The following is a 25,322-nucleotide window of genomic DNA, read 5'->3' on the forward strand; positions in this document are numbered from 1 at the left end:
TGTTGTTCATCAACACTGTAAATGCTCCATTCATCACTCACATGATTGGGAGCACCACCAAAAGCTTTGCGGATATAGTCATGGCGGGAGAGATGATTGAGAATGCCATAAGGGGTGGCAAAATTGAAGGGGAAACAGCTAAAAGATCGGCCCCAAAGAGAAAGGATAGTGAAGTGAATAACACAAGCACTTTCAACACGAGGCCAATCATAGTTGGTCAACCTAAAACAGCTGCGGTTGAGCAACAGAGTTCTCAAAGGCAGGAGTCAGGTACAAGGTAGAATTCTGAATGGATGCAATTCACACCTATCCCCGTGACGTATCGTGAGCTCTATCAAAGCTTATATGATGCACATGTTATTTCTCCTTTTCACCTTAAGCTATTGCAGCCCCCATATCTTAAATGGTATGACGCAAACGCCAGATGCGGATACCATGCTGGAATATCGGGGCATTTGATTGAAAACTGTACTGGTTTTAAGAAGGCCGTAGAAAGGCTTATTAAGATGGGGGTAGTGAAGTTCGATAATACCCCCGAATACTGAAAACCCATTACCAAATCATAGCGATCAAGGAGTGAACGCCATTGGTGAAACCAGTGAGAGGAGAATAAAGGAAGGCGTGGCTGAGGTGAGAACACCGATGAAGATGATTTGGGAAGAAATGGTAAAAAGAGAGAGGATAATCTCTAAAGAGAGGAATGAAGGAGCAAGGAAACCTTGGGGGCATTCGCCCTTACGAACCGGGAAGCTCTCTGAACAATTGGACTGTGGAGGAACTTCCTATAGTCTTTAGGAATTTTTTAGAGTAATTCTCGAAACATTCTTGTTACTCTAGAGCCTAAGAGTAATAGGATTTCATTTGTGAAATGAACTTACAATCATCAATTATTTTTTAATAAAGCATAACTTTTATCAATTTGAACGAGTATTGTTTCATTTTTATCAACCAATACTCCGTTAAATTTTGGCAATTCTTATTCTTTCATTCATAGCACATAAATAATCATTCTTAAATTCATTCATTCTTTGTATATTCTTTGTACTTCACAGATCCCTAGATATCAATGACATGAGCATTGATATTACAAATCCTGATTTCTCTCATGAGCAAGACATGTGTTTAGAGGAATCACAGGATTTTGAAGATGTCTAAGATTGTGATGTGTCTCTAGATCTTTTGAGGATGGTGAAACAGGAGGAGTAACAAATCATGCCACATGAGAAAGAGACAGTAGAGAATGTAGCCCTAGAGGAAGGGAAAGAGGTGAAAATTGGCACTCATATTACTGATGATATAAGGTAAGGACTGATTGAGTTGTTACGTGAGTTCAAGGATATCTTCACATGGTCCTATCAAGATATGCCAGGGTTAAATACTGATATTGTGGTGCATCGTCTTCCAATAAGACAGGATTGTAAACCAGTTCAACAGAAGTTGCGAAGAATGAGACCAGATATCGTATTAAAAATAAAGGATGAAGTCAACGAACAGTTCGATGTAGGATTCTTACAAGAGGTGAAGTATTCTGAATGGGTAGCTAACATTGAACCAGTTCCTAAGAAGTATGGGAAGGTACGAATGTGTGTTGATTACAGGGATCTGAAAAAAGCTAGCCCAAAAGATAATTTTCCTCTACCTCACATAGACACTTTGGTAGACAACACAGTGGGACATTCGTTGTTCTCCTTTATGGATGGTTTTTCAGGGTACAATCAGATAAAGATGCATCCTAAAGACATGGACAAAACCAGCTTCATAACCTTGTGGGGGACTTTCTGTCACAAGGTAATGCCCTTTGGGCTAAAGAATGCAGGGGCAACATACCAAAGGGCTATGGTGACCTTATTTCACGATATGATGCACAAGGAAATTGAGGTGTATGTTGATGATATGATTGCCAAATCTCGAACAGAGGAGGAACATATTGAGGGTTTAAAGAAACTATTCTTGAGATTAAGGAAGTTTTAGTTAAAACTTAATCCGGCAAAATGCACTTTCGGAGCCAGGTCGGGAAAGTTCCTAGGTTTTGTGGTCAGTGAAAAGGGAATAGAAGTTGGTTCAGACAACGTTAGAGCCATACAAGATTTGCCTTCACCGCGTACTCAAAAAGAAGTTCGGGGTTTTCTTGGAAGGTTGAATTATACTGCTCGATTTATTTCACAATTAACTGAGAAATGTGACCCTATATTTCGCCTCCTTAGAAAACACAACCAAGGTACTTGGGATGAGGAATGCCAGAGTGCTTTCGATAAGGTTAAGCAATACTTGTTAAATGCTCCTGTGTTATCTCCACATAATCCAAGTAGACTATTAATTCTGTACTTATCAGTGTTTAGCAATTCTATGGGATGTGTGCTTGGCCAACATGACGAGTCGGGAAGAAAGGAGAAGGCAATATACTACCTCAGCAAGAAATTCATAGAGTGTGAGATGAGATATTTGCCAATTGAGAAATTGTGCTGTGCTTTAATCTGGACGACTCGAAGGTTGAGGCAATATATGTTGTATCATACTACTTGGCTTATTTCAAAACTTGATCCTTTGAAGTATATGATGGAGTCAACAGCTTTGAATGGAAGAATGGCGAGGTGGCAAATTCTGCTTTCAGAGTTTGACATAGTTTATGTGAGCCAGAAGGCTATAAAGGAAGTGCGATAGCGGAGTTTCTGGCTAGTAGAGCTCTAGAGGACTATGAGCCGTTGAATTTTGATTTCCCAAATGAGGAGTTGATGTGTGTAGCAGCTACAGAGGATTATCCTTGGAAGTTGAGCTTGGATGGGGCATCCAATGCAGTGATAAATGGAATTGGGGCAGTCTTGGTATCACGAAATGGTGATTATTATCCATTCACGTGCAAGTTGGATTTTGATTGCACAAACAATATGGCCGAGTATAAAGCGTGCATCATGAGACTCCGAGCGGCTATAGAGCGAAGAATAAGAACCTTGGAAGTTTATGAAGACTTCGCGTTGGTAATTTACTAGCTTAAAGGTGAATGGGAGACAAGGGATCCTAAATTGATCAATTATCGAAAGGTAGTTTTGGGGTTACTTGAGGAGTTCGATGACATCACTTTCAATTATATCCCACGAGACAAAAACCAGATGGAAGATACTCTAGCAACCTTGGCTTCAATGATTAAAGTGAATAAAGAGGAGGAGATGAGACCCATTCAGATGAGTATCTTTGAGGCTCCAGCTCACTGTTGTAACATTGAGAAAGAAGAAAAGGGTGATAGCCCTTGGTATCAGGATATATTGCGATATGTGAGAGATCGTGAATACCTAGAACAGGCAACTGAAAATGATAAGCGAACTTTAAGGAGATTAGCCTGCGACCACGTTTTGGATGGGGACATCTTGTACAAAAGAAGAAAGGACCAAGTACTGTTGAGATGTGTTGACGCCGTGGAAGCTAAGTTAATCTTGGAAGAAGTTCACGAGGGTGTTTGTGGGGTGCACGCTAATGGTTTCATGATGGCTAGACAAATCATGAGGTTTGGATATTATTGGTCTACTTTGGAAGGGGATTGTATCAACTACGCCAAAAAATTCCATAAATGTCAGATTTATGGAGACAAGATTCATGTACCACCTTCACCTCTACACGTTATGACTTCTCCATGGCCTTTTTCTATGTGGGGCATGCATGTCATTGGGCCAATATCACCAAAAGGTTCAAATGGGCATCGTTTTATTTTTGCGGTCATTGATTACTTCACGAAGTGGGTAAGGGCTGCTTCTTATGTGAATGTTACTAAGTCGGCTGTAAGTCGTATCTTGAAGAAAGAGATTATTTGTCAGTATGGGATACCTGAAAGGATCATATCAGACAATGCACTGAACTTGAACAACAAAATGATAGCAAAAGTTTGCAGTCAGTTCAGGATTAAGCATCATAACTCTTCGCCGTATCACCCAAAGATGAATGAGGCAGTGGGAGCTTCTAACAAAAACATCAAGAAGATAGTGGGGGAAATGACTGAAACCTACAGAGACTGGCATGAGAAGTTACCATTGGCACTCTTAGCTTACCGAACGTTTGTTAGAACCTCTACCGGGGCAACTCCTTTCTCGTTGTTTTATGGGATGGAAGAAGTGTTACCCATTGAAGTGGAAACACCGTCTTTTCGAGTCTTGTTAGAGATAAAGTTGAATGAAGCTGAATGGATACAATCGCGATATGATCAGTTGAACTTTATTGAGGAAAAGAGGCTAAAGGCCATTCGTCATGGTCAGATGTATCAGAAGCGAATGATGCGAGCTTACGACAAGAAAGTGCAACCAAGAGAATTCCACGAGGGGGATCTTGTGCTGAAAAAGATCCTCCCTATTCAGAAGGACTTTAGAGGAAAATGGATGCCAAATTGGGAAGGGCCGTATGTCGTGAAGAAGGCCTTCTCTGGGGGTGCATTAATCTTAACGGAAATGGATGGGAAGAGTTTGCCCAATCCAGTGAATTCAAACTCAGTCAAAAAGTACTTTGTCTAAAGGAGAGAAGAATTCAGGGTGAAAACCCGCAAAGGTCGCCTTGAGTTTTCGAAAAAAAAAGAAGAGGTCAAGGTGAAAACCCACAAAGGGCGCCTTGTGACCAAAGGGGTTTTGCGTTGAAAACCTGAAAGGGCAGCTTAAATTTTGAATAGCACACGGTAATCTTGCTATATCTGATTCAACGAAGAGTAAAGCGCGTTGCATATCAGGGCATCAACAAAGTACTTTGGATCTTTTAAACACATGTTGAATTCAAGAAAGTCTTCATGGAGCTGACATATAAACGCTCAAGTGGCGATATCTAGGGCATCTAACTTTTGTCCTGTTTGCTATCTTTAGGTTCTTTTTCTTCTCAAAGATAGGCTTTCAGATTAATTTCCTTTGTATTTTTGACAAATTTATTCAAATCTAATTATTCTCAAGATTAAATTCATTTTCCATTATTCTTAAAGTATGTTGCATTAAAATAATGATAGATGAGCTAAATAATTTTCACAAATGAATTTTGCTCATTACTCTGGAAATTTCTAGATAATACAAGAAACTAAAACAGAACAATTGTTCGAAGAATTCATGTAAGTGAGGTTTGAAAGAACTCGAGGAAATTCTTTCTTTAGTCCCAAATGATGATTGGACAAATCAAACGATTCAATCCTAAGAGAAGATCATCCTATAGACATTTTTGGTGGGTCATAGCATGTGAAGAATGGTACAAACCCATAGGCTGAGTAGGAATGATACTTCGAGAGAAATAAGGATAAACTTCGACGAAATAATGAGTGGTGAGTCTAGAATAGAGGTCATATTCATAAACATTTTGCATTATAACAGGTTAATTAGGAGCATTTGACTCACTTCGATCATAGCATCCTAATCATTAGGCATGAACTCATACACATTATACATGTTATCTCCTTCAAGGGACAATGAAGATTGATGCGCCTTAACCCCCTAAGCAGTAGGGTAACGGGCTAAAGCATAGCAGATTTGACATTCAGGTGTTTACGCTGAAGCGGATCCAAGATGATTTAACATCTCTGTATTGTCAGAGAACAAATCAAAGAAACAGATTTGGCATCTCCATATTCGACGGAGAGCAGATCGAAGACATAGTAGATCTAACCTTTGGATGTCTTCACATTGAAGTAGATCCAAGATGATTTGGCATCCTTGTATTGGCAAGGAGCAGATCGAAGACATAGCAGATTTGGCTTTCACGTGTTTACGCTGAAGTAGATCTAAGATGATTTGGCATCTCTGTACTGTCAGAGAATAAATCGAAGAAACAGATTTGGCATCTCCATATTCGACGGGGAGCAGATCGAAGACACAGCAGATCTGACTTTCATTGAAGTAGATCCAAGATGATTTGGCATCTCTGTAATAGACGGGGAGCAGATCGAAGACATAACAGATTGGACCTTCATTGAAGCAGATCCAAGATGATTTGGCATCTCTGTATTAGAAGGGGAGCAGATCGAAGACATAGTAGATTTGACCTTCATGTGTTTACATCGAAGCAGATCCAAGATGACAGATTTGGCATCTCTGTATTAGACGGGGAGCAAATCGGAGATAACAGATTTAGCATCTCTGTATTAGATGGGGAGAAGATTAAAGAAGTAGATTTGGCGTCTCTGTATTAGATGGGGAGCAGATCGAAGATAACAGATTTAGCGTCTCTGTATTAGATGGGGAACAGATCAAAGATAGCAGATATCCCCTTCCTGAGTTGCAGTGAAGTAGATTGAAGCCGTCAAGAGGCCATTTAAAGAATATCAAGGATCAAGAACTCCAGACTTGGTGAGCCCAGGCAAAATTAGTCCTTTTATAGTCTTTGTTCTATTTCTGTTACACAGCAATGAGCAAAGAGTGACAGCTGTAGACACTCAATTTTTCCCGGGCCCAAAAATAAGTCCAAAAACAAAAATAATAAACCCCAAAAAAAAGGAAAAAAAATGAAGTCCAAGTTCAGTCCAGAATTACAAATATAATTTGGCCCGATCGGAATGGCCCATTACTTGAAAAGATTTAAGGTCCACCTACAAGCTTGACTCATATGGAAATATAATCTTCAATGATATGCAATCTTAGATATGATATGCAATCTTAGATATGATACAATCTTAGATATGATTGCAATCTTAGATATGATATGCAATCTTAGAAGATATGATTTTGTAATCTTAGAGATTTAATTTGTAGATACCTTTTAACCTTAACCGTTGATGTAATTGATCTGTACTGTTGGATTTGAGGAGGTTCAACTATAAATAAAGGTCTCTCCCTTCATTGTAAACAGACTGGAGTTTTGGGAAACAATAAAAATTTTTGAGAGCTTTCACTCAAATTTCTCTCCTTCTTACGTTCTTATTTTCTACAGTTTGTTCTTATTTTATTCTTGGTTCATCTTTGTTTTTCAACCCTTTTTATTTTGATTAAATCCATGTTTCCCTAATTTTTTTATATATTTTAATTTTTTAATAATTTTAGTATCATATCAAACTCTTTCATTTTTTTAATAATTGTTTTTAGTATTACTCTTAGTAAATTATTCTTTAAAATTTACTCAAATCATTATTTTTAAAAAATATATTTCATTGTCATATTTTATCCAAAAGTTTTTCTAAAATGAGGCAATGTTTTTCGTATTTAGGAATTCGGGAAATAGTGCCCTAACATGTTGGGTTGCGATTTCCCGTTTGTCTAAATACCTAAAGTATCCTTCTAAATAGATTTTATAAATCACGAGATGATTTCAGTTACGAGAGTTTAAGAATATCGTGTCCTATATTGCTGGATGTGATGTTTGTATTCTTTCGGAGCTAAGGAATCTCGATTTTTCAACTTAAATAATTCCAGTTTAAAAAAAAGGGATCCTCTTTTTAAATCCTCTCAAGTTTTTGACATTAAGATAGAAAACTATTCAATTTGGTACCAATTTTAGGCGTTGCGAGGGTGCTAATCCTTCCTCGTACGTAACCGACTCCCGAACCTGTTTTCTTAATTTTTGTAGACCAAAACATTTTATAAGGTGATCCAATCACACTTAAAAAGGTTGGTAGCGACTCCCGTTTTTGTTTTTCAAAAGTCGATCCCCATTTTTCAAACATCCCTTTAAAAAATGGTTTCAACAGTAAGTATGTAAGTCGAGTAGCATTTTATTATTATCCAATTATTGTTATTAGTATTGTTATTTTTGAGTTATGCGACTAACCTTGAGAATTTGAGCAAGTATGTTTCAGCTATGACTTGACAACGAATTGCTATCTCAAAGTCCATGGTTGTACCATGGAAATTAAAGAAGAATTGACGAAAAAGTCCATGTTCATAACATGGCATTTAAGGAGGAATTGATGGTTAAGGATACCATGTAAGACCATGTCAAGACATGACATTAGTAAGGCAAGGATCCTGTGTAAGACCATGTCAAGACATGGCATCGGCATTAATTAAGGACTCCATGTAAGACCACATAAAGATGTGGCATTGGCACTAAGATAAGGATATTATGTAAGACCATGCCAAGGCATGGCACTGATAAGTTCTATAAGGCAAGGAAATCATGTAAGACCATGTTAAGACATGGCATTGATGAGTTACTATAAGGCAAAGGTCCTATGTATGACCATGCCAAGCCATGGCATTGGTTAGTTCATAGGTAAGGATACCATGTAAGGCCATGTTTGGAACATGGCATTTGGTAAGACAAGGATACCATGTAAGACCATGTTTGGAACATAGCATTTGGTAAGATAAGGATATCACATAAGACCATGCCAAGGCATGGCATTGATAAGTTCTATAAGGTAAGGAAATCATGTAAGACCATGTCAAGACATGACATTGATGAGTTACTATAAGGCAAATGTCCCATGTAAGACCATGCCAAGGCATGGCATTGGTGAGTTCATAAGGCAAGGATACCACGTAAGACCATGTCAAGACATGGAAATGGTAAGTTCAAAAAGGAAAAGGTTCCCGAGTAATACAAGGAGTAAGTCAAAGAAACGACAAGGTGAGAACATGAAGAAAGAGTACAGGTATGCATTTAAGGCTTATTTAATATTGAGATTGTAAGTAATTGAGATTATCAAGTATTAAGTAAGTGATGAGTTTTCAGTTATGCTTGTGACACTTTATGACATGATTGGCAATATGCCTATTTTATGAAAGAGTACTCATGTATTAAGTGAAATGTTACAGGTATGTAAGCGAGCTATTAAGTAACGTGCCTTTTGTATTCTGAGCCTTTGATAAGGTTACCGATGAGTAAGATGGGAAAGTAAGAACTAAACATTATTTAAGAAAATTATGACAGTATAGTAGTAAACTAAATTGATTGCTAATGTTTATTATTTTACATGTGAACTTACTAAGCTTTATAAGCTTACTTCTTTCACTTCCCATGTTTTAGAGTACTTAAAAGCAAGCTCAGGTTAGAGGTCATCAGAGATCACTTCACACTATCGACTATCAAGTTACCAAATGGGTATCTTCGTTTACAAACGTTCTAGTTTATGGCATGTATAGGGACTTAGCCATTTTGTGTGTATGTCCTTATGATATGGCTAAAGAATGGTATGTAAATATTTGATAATGGTTAGCTATTTAAATGGCTAATGAAGAACATGTTTCGGTGTTATGTATGCCTAAATGGTAGTTAATACAAAAAAAATCATGAAAAAGTGAAATTAGCATTAAAGCAGTATTGAACAGCAGCAGTGACGTGATCTTGAAAAATCACCAAGAATAGTAGAAATAGAATTAGGTGATTAATGAGATATATAATTAAAGCTTATTGATTCTATTTTCATATGAAAGAAACAGAGTAAGCAAAAAATGTGTATATTAAGAGATATTTGAATTTTAGTGAGACAGGGTTAGAGCGATTTCTAAATCCCATGTTCTGACTTTATAAATTCACTAAAACTTGTAAAAAAAGAATTAGGAGTTATAGTTTATATTTATAGATTCCTTAGTGAATCTAATTTCAACACAAACAAACAACATTGTATTTGAATTCTGTACAGGGAGAAAATCTATTCATAGTGAGGAGAGGTCAGAGTAGTCAAATAGTGCATTAGGGGAAACTTTAACTAATAAACTGTACTAATTGGCTAGACCAAAAATTCTGGAAAAAATTTAGTAAGAAGATATACGAGTCTAGTTTCAGGTAAAATTCACAAATTTAAATTTTGAGTTTTATGACTCGAGTTATGATTCATTTAGTGACTATGACACAGGTGGGTAGTTTTATAAGGAATAATGAAATAAATTGTTTTGATTTGTCCAAGTATTTGAAAAATTTGCAATGTTCCCGGTTTGGTCCCGAACCGTTTCAATTGTAATTTTAGGGTCTCGAGGGCCCTTTTTAGGGACATATTGAATAAATATAAATAAATTAATTTTAAAAGCAAATTTTATGCCCCGAAATATTAAGTTAAGTCAAGTAACGCCTCGTGCTCGACTCCAGCAACAGTCTTGGGTCAGGGGTGTTACAGTTTGTGGGCATGCCGAACAGTCATCTATGTCTAGGGATTGCATGCATACAATTTAGAAATAAAACAATAGAATGAAACAATAAATTGATTCGAATCTATGCTTCAACCGTTAAATAAAATAAAAAGTTTCATCATTTAATCCCAACTCGATGAGATTTAGCTCATGGGTTGGCACATAAAATTCAAAACCAAAATAACATCCAACACCATTTTCATCATTCAATTCATGGAAGAAAAAAGTAGTAAATACATAAGACTTTGGGGAGACAGCTGTCGCATGTCCAGTTCACACTTCAGCAGCACAGTGTCCTGTGATGACTGAGAAGGACTGCTTTCATCTTTCTCTTTTAGTCTCTACTCAGCCGCTACCCTCTATCTTTTCCTAAGGCTCTCCACACTTGTTCGTTTTTTAGGGTTTCCTCTTTTTTTCTTTTTATAGCTTTGTTTTCCTAGGGTAACTCTAACAATCTATGTTTATCTTCTCCTCTCTTTAAATTCTTCTTTCAACAACCCAAGTTTATCTTCTCTTTTTTTAAATTCTTTTTTTTCTAGGATAAAAACTAACAACTCAAGATTATCTTCTCCTCTTTTTTTATGTAGATTTTTTTTGGTACAAGTACAGTTGGGCTGAAATTAGTATACGTTGAGTGTTGACTCGGTCTTTTTGGCATTGTTATGGCATCTGTGTTGGCAAAATGTCCAACCTTTTGTCCCAACAAACCTTCACTCCTTTATTTCTTGTTACTTAACTTGCACCTGCCAAACCACCAAACACAGCCCGACCACAACTAATTCAAAGTAACATAGAAGAACATTTAAGCATATCTTAATCTTCTTAATGTAATGCAATGAAAATTATGAATGGAATGTCCTAAAATGCAAATAAATTTACTTAAGCACATGCAATTAGCTATGTCTAAAGGCATGAAATATAACTCTTTTCAAGAGTTATCACACCCCTAAACCTGAGTTATTGCTTGTCCTCAAGCAAAATATGCATGAATGTATGAATGTAAGAATTGCCATAGCAACATAATTACCTTTGGACTGTTAGACCATGTAAAGAGCATTTTGTACTTTAGTTCTCAGCAATCTTCTATGTTTAAAAATTTGATCAAGTTTCATAAGCTTATTTAGCAAGGCAACGCAAAAAATTTTGATCTAAACGAAAGAAAAATCCTAAGTATTCATGCAATTTTCACTATAGCAAATATCTCCTAATTTACTTATTTAATCTTTTAACTAACTTAGTTTTTCTTTCTTTTTTTCATTTGGCCTTATATATACTCAAATACATACATATTCTTTTATTATGCCTATTTTTTTATTAGGGGATATAGCTCGTCACATGATTCTTTAACTTGACAATTACAATGAAGCATACACTAAATTGCCGAATATTCAATCATGTCATGATTTGAATACTCACTCATGAAGCTAAGGCTTTTGACTAAAAAGATGGATGGAGCAAACAACTACCGCTTTAGCTACTCAACCTATTACTATAGTCGAGTGCCCCTATACTACTTATTATTAAATTTTAATTTACACATTCTTACTCAAACTTGGTTTTTTAGTCAACAGCACGATAGAACAAGCAAAGTGGTGCTGACTTACTTGAAAATTCTAACCATTAGAGTATTTGATGACATATTTTTTTTAAATAATTTTCTTAGACATGGCCACTTTATTCAATATTGAGTATTTCCATGTTACTGAATATAGCTTTAAGAGTCTCTAAGTTAATCAAAAGGAACTTACTATGGATCAATTGTAATTGGAATTAGGACATCCTAATTTTAGGGATCAATTTACAAACAAACTATCCTAAGCTAAAATCACCTAATCCACTGTCACAACTTTCTAAGTTTATAGAAGAATTAAGTTCCTCATTGAACATCACTGAAAAAATACACTCATCACAGTCTAAATATTTTTTTTTGCAGTTACGTGTGATGTGGGGAAATGAATGGCAAATGAACAAAAATACTAAGACATGCATGCTCAACTAAATATCTAATGTAGTCTAGATGCACAATAAACCCCCAAACCTAAGGGATATATTATCCTCAATGAATGTACAGAGATGAATCATGAATGAAAGAATATATATATGTATACATAATGAGATGTAATAAGGGAAGAAAACTTCTTGAGCTTGGAACTGAATGGTGGTACTTTAATTGTAGCAAGTGGTCTTTTGTGCACTCATTTTATAACACATTGACCTTTTAAGTAAATTAAGTGGTACATCCTCCTCTTCATTATCAAACCTAGTGAGTTCATCAATAATCCAATCGATCTCATGATCTTGTTCAGTCACCGCTTTAGTAGAAGGAGGTGGAACAACCACAGTGTTGTTTACTAGTGGTACAACTGATAGATTTGCCTCCTCTTTGCCTTCACGGTTAGTCTCAATGCTGACAGACTCTATTTTCTCAAGTTCTTCCTCTAGTTTTTAGGTGCATTATCTTTATTGGCAGGATTTGTCTTAATGGGATCTGTGTCATCGACCCCTTCCCCTTCTGCAGTCTATTAAACAAGAAAATGAAATAACTAAGAGAAACTTAAATAAAAAATGAAATAAAAATAAAAATAATTTTCAATATTTTTAAGTTAAACATCTCGAAGATCAATGGACTATTTGCCTTGCTCTACATGAGCACCCCAGTAGTGCTTTGAACGTTGTCCATTAACTTTAAATGTGTCCCCCATTTTTATGTCCTTAACATCAACAACTCCATGTGGATATACATGAGCTACCAAGCATTGTTCATCAAAATTGAAAGGTCTATTTTACACCAGCAAAGTGCATAAGGGTTTCCGCTCAAATGAATCTTCATCATTATCAGAATTTCTATGACAAAATCTCATAAACTCTTTTTCCACTTCTGTTTCTATCAAGTCAATGGCACAACATTCTTCATTCTCATAAGCACATTTCAGGGCATTAAATACATTGAATATGATTTAATGATCATTCATCCTCATCGTCAATTCACTTTCTGCACATCAACTAAAGTCCTGTCAGTAGCAGGAAAAGGTCTTCTAAGAATAATTGGCACATCATGGTTAGCTTCACATTCTAAAAGAAGAAAATACGTAGGAAAGATAAATTTATGTACCCTTACCAGTACATCTTCAATTTTACCTTTCAGATGGGCATAAGATCGATCAGCCAGTTGCAATGTAACCGTAGTAGGTCTTGCTTTCTCAATTCCCAGCTTCCTGAAAATAGACAAAGGCATTAGATTTATAATTGCTCCTAAATCACATAATGCCTTACCAACGTAATGATTTCCAATAAAACATGGGATAATGAAACTCCCTAGGTTATTAAACTTTAGAGGCAACTTATTCATCAACATTACTGTGCACCCTTCAGTGAGAGCAACAGTATCAAATTCTCCTAATCTGTACTTCTTCGGCAGTATCATAAATTTCACGTAATTAGGCATTTCCTCCAAAGCTTCTACTAGTGGTATGTTGATATGGAGTTGCTTCAAGACCTCCAAAAATCTTTTGAATTGAACATCCCATTTAGAGTTATGGAATTGCTGAGGAAAAGGTAGAGGTGGCCTTCCTTCAGGTTGCTGATATTATTTTGCTATGGCATTCTTTTTGGCAACATGATCTGATTCTGTCACAACATTTCTCTGAGTGCCCCTTTCAGGTGTTGTTTTTCGTTCAGTAGGTTCTGAGGTCTTTTCCTAATTGCGACTGGATTTTTCTTCCTCTGCCGTGGCATCTTGAACAACATTATCCACCTGAGTCTGACTTCTAAGAGTGATGGCCTTGCATTGCTCCTTCCTTTGGGTTCTCAAATTTTCAGTATCACTTGGCAATGCTCCTTGTGGCCTTGAATTTAGAGTGTTCGTTATTTTCCCCACTTGATTTTCAAGAGCTCGTAGGGATTCAACTTGAATCTTAATTACGACATCATTCTTAGACTTGAATTTGTTGAACAAGTTTTCAATAGATGGTGGTGATGATGACGACTGACCTTGTTAGAAATTTTGCCTTAGCATTTGTTTATTGTAACTAGGTGGTGCACTGATGGCATTCTATCTTGCCGCATTGTTAAAATTTCCCTTACCATGATTATACCAACCAAAGTTTAGATGTTGCTTCCATCCTGGATTATATGTGTTAGAATAGGGATTATTATTCCAATTGAAATTACCCATGTAGCACAAAGATGTTGGATTTGATAGGCAGTCGTCAAACACAAGGTCTTCACCGCAATAAACGCATGATTCCTGAACTGTAGTTGTCTCTTCATTATTTTGATCATATTAGTTAAAGATGATACCTAGGCGGTCAATGAAGTTATTGCTTCAAGTTCCATGGTACCAGTAGCTTTCTTACCCGTCCAAACTCTTGTGGTAGGATATTGATAATCTTTCCAAAATCTCATATGCTTCATTATAAGATTTATCCAACAAAGTACCATTGGCAGAGGCTTTAACTACCATCCTTGTATGCACATTCATTCCATTATAAAATATCTCCATCTGAATACAGTGCTGGAGTCCATGCATAAGAAATTTCTAAAGTAATTATTTAAATCATTCCCAAGCTTCATATAGTGTTTCATCCTTTGATTGCCAAAAGGATGTGATGTTATTTCTAAACTTGGCATTCATATTTGATAGACTATACCATAGCAAAAACCTCTGGCAAAGATCATTCTATGATGCCATTGTTCTTAAAGGCAAATTATTCAGCCATTCTCTCACATGATCTCTTAAAGAATATGGAAACAGTTTAAGTCACAGAGTATCTTTAGGAACACCCTGTTGTCTAAACCAGTCACAAACCTCTAGAAAAAGTCTTAAATGCAGTCTTGGATCTTTAGCGGATAGTCCACCAAACTGTCCTATTGTTTATAACATCTGAAACATTATCGGTTTTAGCTCAAACTATTGAGCTTGTATTTGTGGTCTAACTATTCTTGGATTTAGATCATCCAAAATTAGAATAACATGCTTCCGAATTGGTCTGTCTCCATCATTTATCATCCTACAAACAAGAAGATTAGCATCCTAACCATTTAGATTATCATTAAGACTAGGATCATTCCCATTCCTAGCCATTTTTTATAGTTCTTTCTTCCTTCTTTGTAAAGTTCTCTTAATCTATGGGTCAAAATGATACTTTTTGTTAACATGAATGCTTCTTCTCATGAATTGATGGCAAACCTATAGAAATTAAATATAACTAAGTTAAATAAACTAATGGAATTAAGTAAAATAACCAAACCAAATTACACCAAATTTTCGATTCCCCGGCAATGGCGTCAAAACTTGTCGTGTGTGAATATAATATACAGATTATGCAAATATAAACGTCGAATCAAGTAATAAAGTGATAAGTGAGTATTGTTCCTACGAGGATCAGATTTTGGCACAAAATTGGTCAAGTTATTATAATATAAAATATAATTAATGCTATGGTCAAGCTATGATAAGTATGTAGTGGCAATTAAAGGAATAGTGATGTATGCAATATGTGGAATTAATGAATACTTGGAAATGCTATGGAAAATCGAGAGTAGGAATGTAATGGTAGTTATGAGAAATACTACGGGAATATTATGTAAATGAACAAATAAATAACTAAGAATGATATGGTAAAGATACAACGATAAGGAATAAAGGATATATGATGTTGATTTGGCAGGTCGGGATTGCTAAGAATGTACTCTTGCTGTCAATAATGCCTCGAAAAAATCATACCCAGTTTACTGCTCAGAAGATTTCTAAAATGGTCTATTTCTTTTGAGAGCAAAAACCTTAAGTTACCTTGCCCGTGTCTATAGGCTTAGTACGATACCCTGTATTATTTTCCTTCTGCATGAACGTTGCTCTATGTCTAGAGTCTACTAGAAGTATCAGTCGGGTACTTGTTTATATCATTGAATATTGATCCAATTAATCCAACCTTTTCAGAATTAGATTTAGTTTATGAGCATGCCGAATAGTCATCTATGTTTAGGGATTGCAAGCATATAATTTAGAAATAAAACAATTGAATGAAACAGTAAATTGATTTGGATCTATGCTTCAACCATTAAATAAAATAAAAATTTTCGTCATTTAATCCCAACCCGATGAGATTTAGCTCATGGGTTGGCACAAAAAATTCAAAACCAAACTAACATCCAACACCATTTTCATCACTCAATTCACAAAAGAAAAATGTAATAATTATGAAAGACTTCGGGAAGACAACCGGTTTGAGCAGTTGTTGAAAAATGTGTTCTACGATAACCGGTCAACCCTTGTGATTAGAGGGTCATGGAATAATTGTGTGGAAAAATTGAAGCTACGTTTCAGTATTAGTGGTTTATCAACGTTTCAAATCTAGTTGCCTACTTTGTTAGAGACAAATCGTCTCCTTAGGTCATTTTGAACATCACATTCCGTAGCTCATCGGGTTGCCGTTTGCTTTCGAGATGACATTTTCACCAATTTTGTTATATTTTCAATAACCAATAACACAATGTAATCAACAAATAGTTTTCTTGATTCACTAATTTATGAATATAACATGAATATTCAAAGTGTTAGAAGAAAGATTGAGTATCACTGTGCTTTTATTGTGGATGATATGATCGATTGCCAGTGTTGTTCCTATCAATCACTATATTTCGCTGGCCGAAATGTCATTGCCTCAATAAAAGAAGAGAGTTTTGGTCCTAATCCTAAGAAAAATGGGAGGAAAATAATGAAACTAAAAGATTAATGGCTAAGAAACAATGAAAACACAAAGGGATCAGAGAGTTTGGAGGGGGAGAGCAACGGAGAAGAAACAAGAAAAACTGGTTGGGAGGTTTTGGGTAGGGCTTGTCGTGATGAGGCCTTTTTATAATTGTCACCTTATTGTGACATCAAGTCCTTAATTTTCTGAAAATTGCATAATGTTATGAGTTCCAATGATGTTATGTCCCGGCTTGTCGCGATGTGGAGAACCACTCATTGTGACGTGGGAATACTCATCGGGATGACACGAATTTCCTCATCCCAACATCACTGTCTATTTGTCTATGTGTCCGGATGGCTCGTCATGACATCATTGAGCCACATTGAGGTGTGGAGTGGGCTTATTGGGATGACAGGAAACTCCTCGTCTTGACATTAAAAGCTATTTCCGCCTCCTTGTGCGTGAAATTTTGACTTATCGATTCGTTCATTTTCCCCCTTTTCACGGGGTCAACAATCCCTAAAAACAAGGAAAAGTACTTTAATTAAAACTTAAAACACAATAATTTAAAAAATACTTAAATGAAAATTAATAATTTAAAGTGAATTAAAATTTAAACAAGAAGTCCTTTTTGGGATCGGGACGATCAATGTTGCCCTCGTAAAAGAAATTTCAACTGGCCTTCGAGACTTTGATTTATCGTTTGTTCTTCCAATAAGGTAGGTAAACCATCATCATCGGTCAATACCATTGATGTTGCCTTATATTTGACCAGCATGACATCCACATTACAAGCCACTTGGTGCTGAAGTCGAGCAAACCCCAAATCATTTTTAGGATATTATTACCTCAAGCCACTTCACCTTCATGTCACATGAGGTTTTGTTAACTCGAGCTTTATCCTCATCATTGACTACCTCTAAAAATACCAATGTTGAGAGTAGAAATCCTGTACAAAATATATGAAAAAGTGGTATTCACAAGTATACGGGTCAGGTTGTAATATAGTTACAATGGTGTAGATGAGTACTCTGAGGATCGTACCCAAGGGAGGCGAGCACTAAATTAATTCTAATCTAAGTATAAATAGATCTAATTAGTAATTTAGGTGAATTATATTACGATCAAATAAAAATAAAGGTTTTGAGGATTCTTAATAAGAATAAAAATAAAAAAGAAAAGAAATAAAGAAATAATAAGAAATCAAATAGTAAATTTATCAAATCTGAGCATGGGTGACTAACTTGCTTTTGTAATCATAATCAACTGTCGCTTCAAGTTTTCTTGTTTAACCAACTAGTCAATATCCCAGCAGGATCTTTCGATCTTCCACTAGAATAAGGAGTCGGCAAGAACTACTTATCTCTCGACCTCACAGTCCAGATCAGTTTAGGGTTAAGGTATTCACAAATTTAGCATACCAATTTTGGGTTAATTCCCATCTTAATGACTTCCTGGGGTTATTAGGCCTTGGGTTTAAGTTCTTCCTTTCCTGATTAACTGATCCGCTAAGAGAACCCTACAAGACAGTCGATTAATCATACCTCTACTCGCTAATCCCCCACAAGAGGATTAGATCCTCATGGATCTTATAAACAATATAAACTTGATCAAAAGAGTAGCCATGAATAATAATTCAAGAGTATAAAGTTTAGAAGAAGCCTGATTTATATTAAAATAGAATGCTAAATCCTCACAGAGTTTGATCATGCTTCAAAAATCTTATTTGTTCTATAAAAGCAAAGAACAAAAACTAAAATAAACCTAACGCCTAAAAAAAGAAAAGCTAAAGACTAAAACTAGGAAGAAAATTATACAACATTAAAAGTTATCCTTAATATGTGTTAATTGAGCCTATTTATTGACTTTAGAGTGGCTGTCGGCCTTAACCCTAAGTCAGCTACCGTCCTCGTTCTTAATGTTTTATTGTGTGAACTAAAATGCTCCTTGCTCGTAATTGTTTCCTATACAGAGGTGATGTCATGACACAACAAGTCTTGTGTCATGACATTAAAGGCTGTATGCTTCATCTTCAGGGTGTCTTCAAGTGTAACACCCCTAACCCGTATCCGAAGCTAGAATAGGTTTACGAGACATTACCAATCAATACACATCATACACACACATAACACATACATTTATGCATTCATATATAAAACCCATCCAACACATTCACATTGTCCCTTATACTCTACGAGGCCTTAAAACATGCTTAGAAGAGGTTCTGAATAAACCAATAACATTTGAAAAATTTGGGAAACTTAGCAAATTTTCAAGCATTTAAAGGTCACATGCCCGTGTGAACAGGCCGTGTGCCTCACACGGCCTCTAGACACACCCGTGTCACAGGTCGTGTGAAAACAAGGCATACATACTGACTTGCATCACACGGCCGGAGACACGACCGTGTGCCATGGCCGTGGGAAAACTGGAGGGGTTACTGACTTGGGTCACAAGGCCGGCCACACGCTTATGTGCCAGCTCGTATGTTAGACACGACTAGTAGACACGCCCGTGTGTCTAGGCCGTGTCAAACCTGTAGGGTATACTGCCTTAATTCGAAGGGCTACCACAGGGGACACACGACTATGTAGTATGACCGTGTGTTGCACATGGTTAAGACACACGTCTGTGTCTTTGCCCGTGTGGACAAAAATAGTGCAACATCCCGATTTTGGACCTAGTCGAAATAGTAGTTTCGGGACCACAAATTCGATAAGGAAAATTTTAGTTTTATTATTATTTTATAGACTAAAATTTCACGGAATGATTTCTTGAAAATTTTGTTCGAAAATGACGTTTGGGCACTCAATTTAGTCAAAAGGACTAAATCATAAAAAGTGTAAAAGTTGAGTTCTACATGCTAGAGGTGTCCAATTGTTATGAAATATTAAATTTGAGGTCCTTATATGGTACTTAGACCATTGGTTAAGTTGGTGGAGAAAAAATGGACATGGTTAGGCATGTTTCCAAGGTTTTTCATTAAGGGCATTTTGGTCTTTTAGTTATTAAAATGAATTAAAAACAAAATTAATAGCCAATTTTTGTCCATCTTCAACCTCTTGGCTGAAACTTGCATGGAGAAACTATGTATAGGGTTTTTCAAGCTTCCAAGCTTGATTGTAAGTCTGTTCTAGCCCTATTTTTAATGATTTTTACGTTTTTACAATCCACGTAACAATATCTATCTATTTCTACCATTAATTTGAGCTAGGGTTCATGTTTAAAAATTGATCGATGTGTGACATGCATGCATTTTGATGTCTAATGGTAGAAAATGAGTGCTGGTTGTTAAATAAACAACTTTTACTAAGCGATTTTCGATGAAAACGTCCGGAAGGACCATTTTGTAAAAGTTGTAAAAATGGAATAAAAGTGTGTTTTGATGAGAAATGTGGTTTTCTATAGTTATGAAAATGGTTCATCTAGGCTTAATTAGTGAGGAAATTAAAAAAACGAGCCTAGGGGAAAAAGTGTAATTTTGACAAAGTTTAGGGCCAAAAACGTAATTTTGCCAAAATATGATTTTTGGATAACATTAAATAATGTGACTTATAATTATACTAAATTTTGTATTATAGATAAAGGAAAACGAGGATTGGATCTAGATCGGGTGAAAAATGGAAAATCAACAGTTAGGTTCCTTTTTGCTATTTTGGTGCCGAGGTAAGTTCGCGTGTCAATAATGTTGCAATGCTATATTTGAATTGAAAAATTCTATATTATTATTGCACGAATGGCATGATTTAACATATTGAAAAGTGATGAAAGAATGATATATAAAATTTGTGAGAACAATGATATATGACTAGTAGCACATGAAATGTTTGATGGTTCAATCATTGGTGGCTTGCTATATAATAGCTGGATATATTGAGAATTTGATATAACATGATGTTTTATTAAGTTGGGTAACTTGTGAAAGAGTGAAAAGGAAGGTAAGTCCATTTGTAAGTAAATACAATGTGTCAGGTATGTTAATTGCTTAAATGACGATTATATGATAAATGTATGCTCTTGATAAGAATATGATTAGAGTGCTCAATGTATGAAAATTTATGAAAGATTGACATGATTGATAATAAGAGGAAGAAAAATCTTGATTGAATGAGATAGGATATTCGATGGATTCTCGAAAAGGAATTGATGGTAAAAAGGATCTAGCTCGGACGGGTGATCCAGTCCCTATATAGCGTTCCCGAAGAATACGTGTAAATGGATTTAGCCCAGACGGGTAATCTGATTAGGATCTGAATTTAGCCTGGACTAGTAATTCAAATTCGAGCTCATTAGAGTATATGTCATTGTAGGGGATTTAGCCTGGACTGGTAATCCTGACAATACCCTATGAGTTTATGTTACAGGGGATTTAGCCTAGACTGGTAATCCCGCTGTAAGAAAGGAGGTTCGCGGGAGTGTGCTCCTTAGAAAGGGAAGATACGAATTGGTGGACATGAAATTGTAAAGTGATCTAGCCTCCCGAAGAATATGTGTGATGAAATGGATTTAGCCCAGACGGGTAATCCGATTAGGATCTGAATTTAGCCTAGACTGCTAATTTAGATCCGAGTTCATTAGAGTATATGCTGTTGTAGGGGATTTAGCCTGGACTGGTAATCCCGCCGTAAGAGCGAGGTTCACGGGAGTGCATACTTGAAATGATAACTTGTATGAATTGACAGTGAATGGGATATCCTTCGAGATTTCGAGAAATTCAACGAGATTAATATAAGAAATGAAATAAAAGGGTTCTTGTCATGATAAACTCATTTATGTTATATGATACTATTATGATGCATATGAATTGTCATGTTTAGACGAGTGTTATGCTAAGTGATAGCACAGGTAAGTACTCAAAATCCATGGACTTGTGATAAGAATGAAAATGAATGAGTGACACTTATGAGAGTAATTTCACGAAAATCTTGTGATAGTATCATTATATTGTACTAAAACAATTTGGACAGCAGCAGTAGTCCTACTTTGACAATCCACCAAAAATTGTGAAAGTCGAATTAAAGGCCGAATAAAATATGAAATTAAATCTTATTGAGTTTAGTTTCCTATAAAGGAAACGGTGTAAGTAAAGGAATCTCCTATTATGAGATATTTTAATGTTTGTGAAATAGGGTCAGAGTGATCTCGGACTCCCCTGTCTTAACTTTGGAAAATCAGTAAAAATTGTATGAAAATAATAATGGGTTATAAATTACATTATTAAAATCCTTAATGAGTTTATTTTCAAGAAAAATAGATGGGAGAATCATCCGAGTCCCATACTATGAGATACATAAATTTTAGTGAAAAAAGGTCGAAGCTGTCAAACAGCAAAATAGGGGAGACTGTGAATAATAAACTGTACTTATTGGATGGACCAAAAATTATGAAAATTTTATAGTAAGAAGATATGTTAGTCTAGTTTCTGGGAAATTAGAAGTTCTCAATTTGGAGTCCCGTAGCTCTGGATATAAATAATTTAGTGACCGTGACTATAGAAAATAACATAATTGGACTTTGAATAAATAGAGAGGAATTGAAAAATAGCGTGTTAATACATTGCTTATTATTTTTCATGCGAGCTTACTAAGCGTAAAGCTTACTCCCTCTTTCCATTTATTTTAATCTTGTTAGGTCGGCTTGGGGTTGGAGATCTTCAGAGGCAGCATCACACTATCAAGCCAATACCCTTGGAATATTCTTACATATGTTAGAATTATCAAGTGAGTGGCATGTATAGGGACCTAGTTTTATTACATGTGTTATTATGATTTGGCCAAATGTATTGGCCTATTTTGAGCTATTGTATATGGCTATGAGATGTTGCTCATATTAATTATGGCTTGTAAGACTAGCTAGTCATGTTATGATTTATTGCTTATGATGTGAAGATATGATTACGTTTGTTTGTATGCATGGTTGGCAATATGTCATGTGTGTTGAATGCATGTTTTATGACCCTGAATTAAATGTGTAATATCGAGATAATATAATAATGCTTTGAACATGGAAGTTTGATGATAAGTTGAAATAAATTGGCACAAAGATAACTATGGTATGACTAGTCTTGGTTTAATGTGGTGTGTAACACATGCATGTTGATAGGTAAATGATATGTTTGTATCATAATTGATAATGTTGAATGCTATTGGATCCATGTATATGTGTGTGCATGTAAGGGTAACAAAAAGGCTTGGAGAATTTCCTAAGAGTTAACTACACGGGATGAGACACGGCCGTGTGTCTCCACCGTATAAGGGACACAACCTGGGGACACGGGCGTGTGGCCTGGCCGTGTGGTTCAATTTATTTGCTGATGTCATAAACAGAGAGTTACACAGCCTGAGGACATGGGCGTGCCCCTGTGTCCACACTGACGTGTGACCCTATTTTATGAGAAAAATTTCTAAGTTTTTCCTAGAGCTTTCTAAAGTTCTCGGTTTGGTCCTGAACCCTTTCTAAAGTATGTTTTGGGCTTCGTAAACCCCAAAAGGGACTATGTGCATGTGATAGAATGATTTAAAATATGAATGAAATTTTATGGCCTGATTTGCATGATTATTTGTGTTTAAGTCCAGTAATGCCTCGTACCCTGTCCCGGCGTAGGGCACGGGTAAGGGGTGTTACAAATAGGCTATTTGCAAGGACAATTTGTCACCCTTTTCTCATGCACCCCTAGCAACCAAAGTGGTACCATTTCAATACATTCATAGGCAGCCGAAAACATACCAATTTGTATACAATTCATGCTATTTTATCATCAACCATTTCACTACTCAATTCCTTAACCAAAACATATCACATTAATGTGTCATAATCAACAATTTTCACCTAACTTCCACATGCATAATCTTACCATATTTTCATCTATTTCATACTTTAAAACATATCATTTCATCATCAACAAGGCAATCCACAACATTCCATTTTCCAAACAATAATACACCAATTGACAATTAGCTAATTGAGCAAACTTATATCCATCACAACAACCATACAAAACTTGCCAAAACCCAAGGCCATAATTTTTTCATATAATACTTACCAAACTCATAAATTAATCCAACTTAAATGGCCAAATGCACATCAACATTTACATCAAAAGCAAGCCAAATCTCATGGCTAAATCATATCTCAAAACATATCATCGACTCATTAGTCTATACATGCCATATACCATATTTACAAAGCATTCAAAAATACCAACAAGTTGATTGATAGTGTGATGACATTTCCTGATGATCCCCGATTCTGAGCTAGCTTCGATAATCTATAAAATAGGGAAAAAACACACAAAGTAAGCTTTAAAAGCTTAGTAAGCCATATAAAAATAAAGTCATCATATGAGTATTTGCATATCAATTCAAATATGCTAAGCATAGCTAAACACATTCAAGTTCACAAACCTCTCTCATTGTACACATATTCAATATCATAATTGAATTCATCAAATACTTCCCATTTCAATACTTGTATGAATCTTGTACGTACCTGAGTCACTTAACTCATTTACACATTCTTTCTCGACTTGACTTTGCCCGTTGAACCTTTCGAAATTGTTAAGGATACTTGGCAATCACATATAGCTCGTACAATGCCATATCCCAGATATGGTCTTACATGTTATCACATATCGATGCCACTATCCCAGACAGGGTCTTACACGAAATCAATTAACGATGCCAATGTCCTAGACATGGTCTTACACGTAATCACAACACAATGCCAATGTCCCAGACATGGTCTTACATGTAATCACATATCTGTAACCTAATGTCATGACATTTGTATCTTATACTATTCCTAAGGTTTTTACGGGACTTTTGGATATCGAAACTTCGTCGATTCTTGCTCATATTTGCTCTTTCAACATTCATAGCAATTCAATGAAAATTAAACATATAATTCACTTTAAAGACATTTATTTGCATATGAACTTACCTCGTAGTCAGAATAGAGGGATTGGATCTACTATTCGATAATTTTTGACTTCCCCCAATCTAAATATGATTTCTTTCTTTCTTGATCTATACACATTCAAAATTAACTCATTTAATCACCTATTCATTCAATTTCATCCAAAAATACCTATTTGGGCATTTTTACACTTTAGCCCCTAAAGTTCCACATTTATTTAATTTAGTCCTTATTTTACAAATACAAAAAATTACACCAATTCAATTCAAAGCCATGTGTGCCGAATTACTATAGTGCCCTTAGCAACCCAAAAATTTCATTTATTTTACATTTCAACCCCTCAATTTATACATTTCTCAATTTAATCCCTAATATGCATTTTTACCAAAAATCACTTTACAAAACATGATAATCTATCAACAAATATCCATTTTTCATCATCAAATATCACAAAACTCATGAATTCATCAATGAAATTTTACAAAATCACCGACAATCTCAAAAATTAAGGCACAAGCTAGCTAGTACTCAAAGCAACGATCACAGAAACATAAAAATCTTCAAAAACCGAGCTAAAACAGGCTTACATGCTTGAACATCAATGGTCGAACCATTCAAAGCTTTCAAAATCCTATTTCCTTCCTTACAATTGACTATGGAGAAGATGATAGGATAAATTGGCCTTTTTTTATTTTAATTTATCATT

This window comes from Gossypium hirsutum, chromosome A12 (assembly GCF_007990345.1).
Source record: "Gossypium hirsutum isolate 1008001.06 chromosome A12, Gossypium_hirsutum_v2.1, whole genome shotgun sequence".
Taxonomy (NCBI): Eukaryota; Viridiplantae; Streptophyta; class Magnoliopsida; order Malvales; family Malvaceae; genus Gossypium; species Gossypium hirsutum.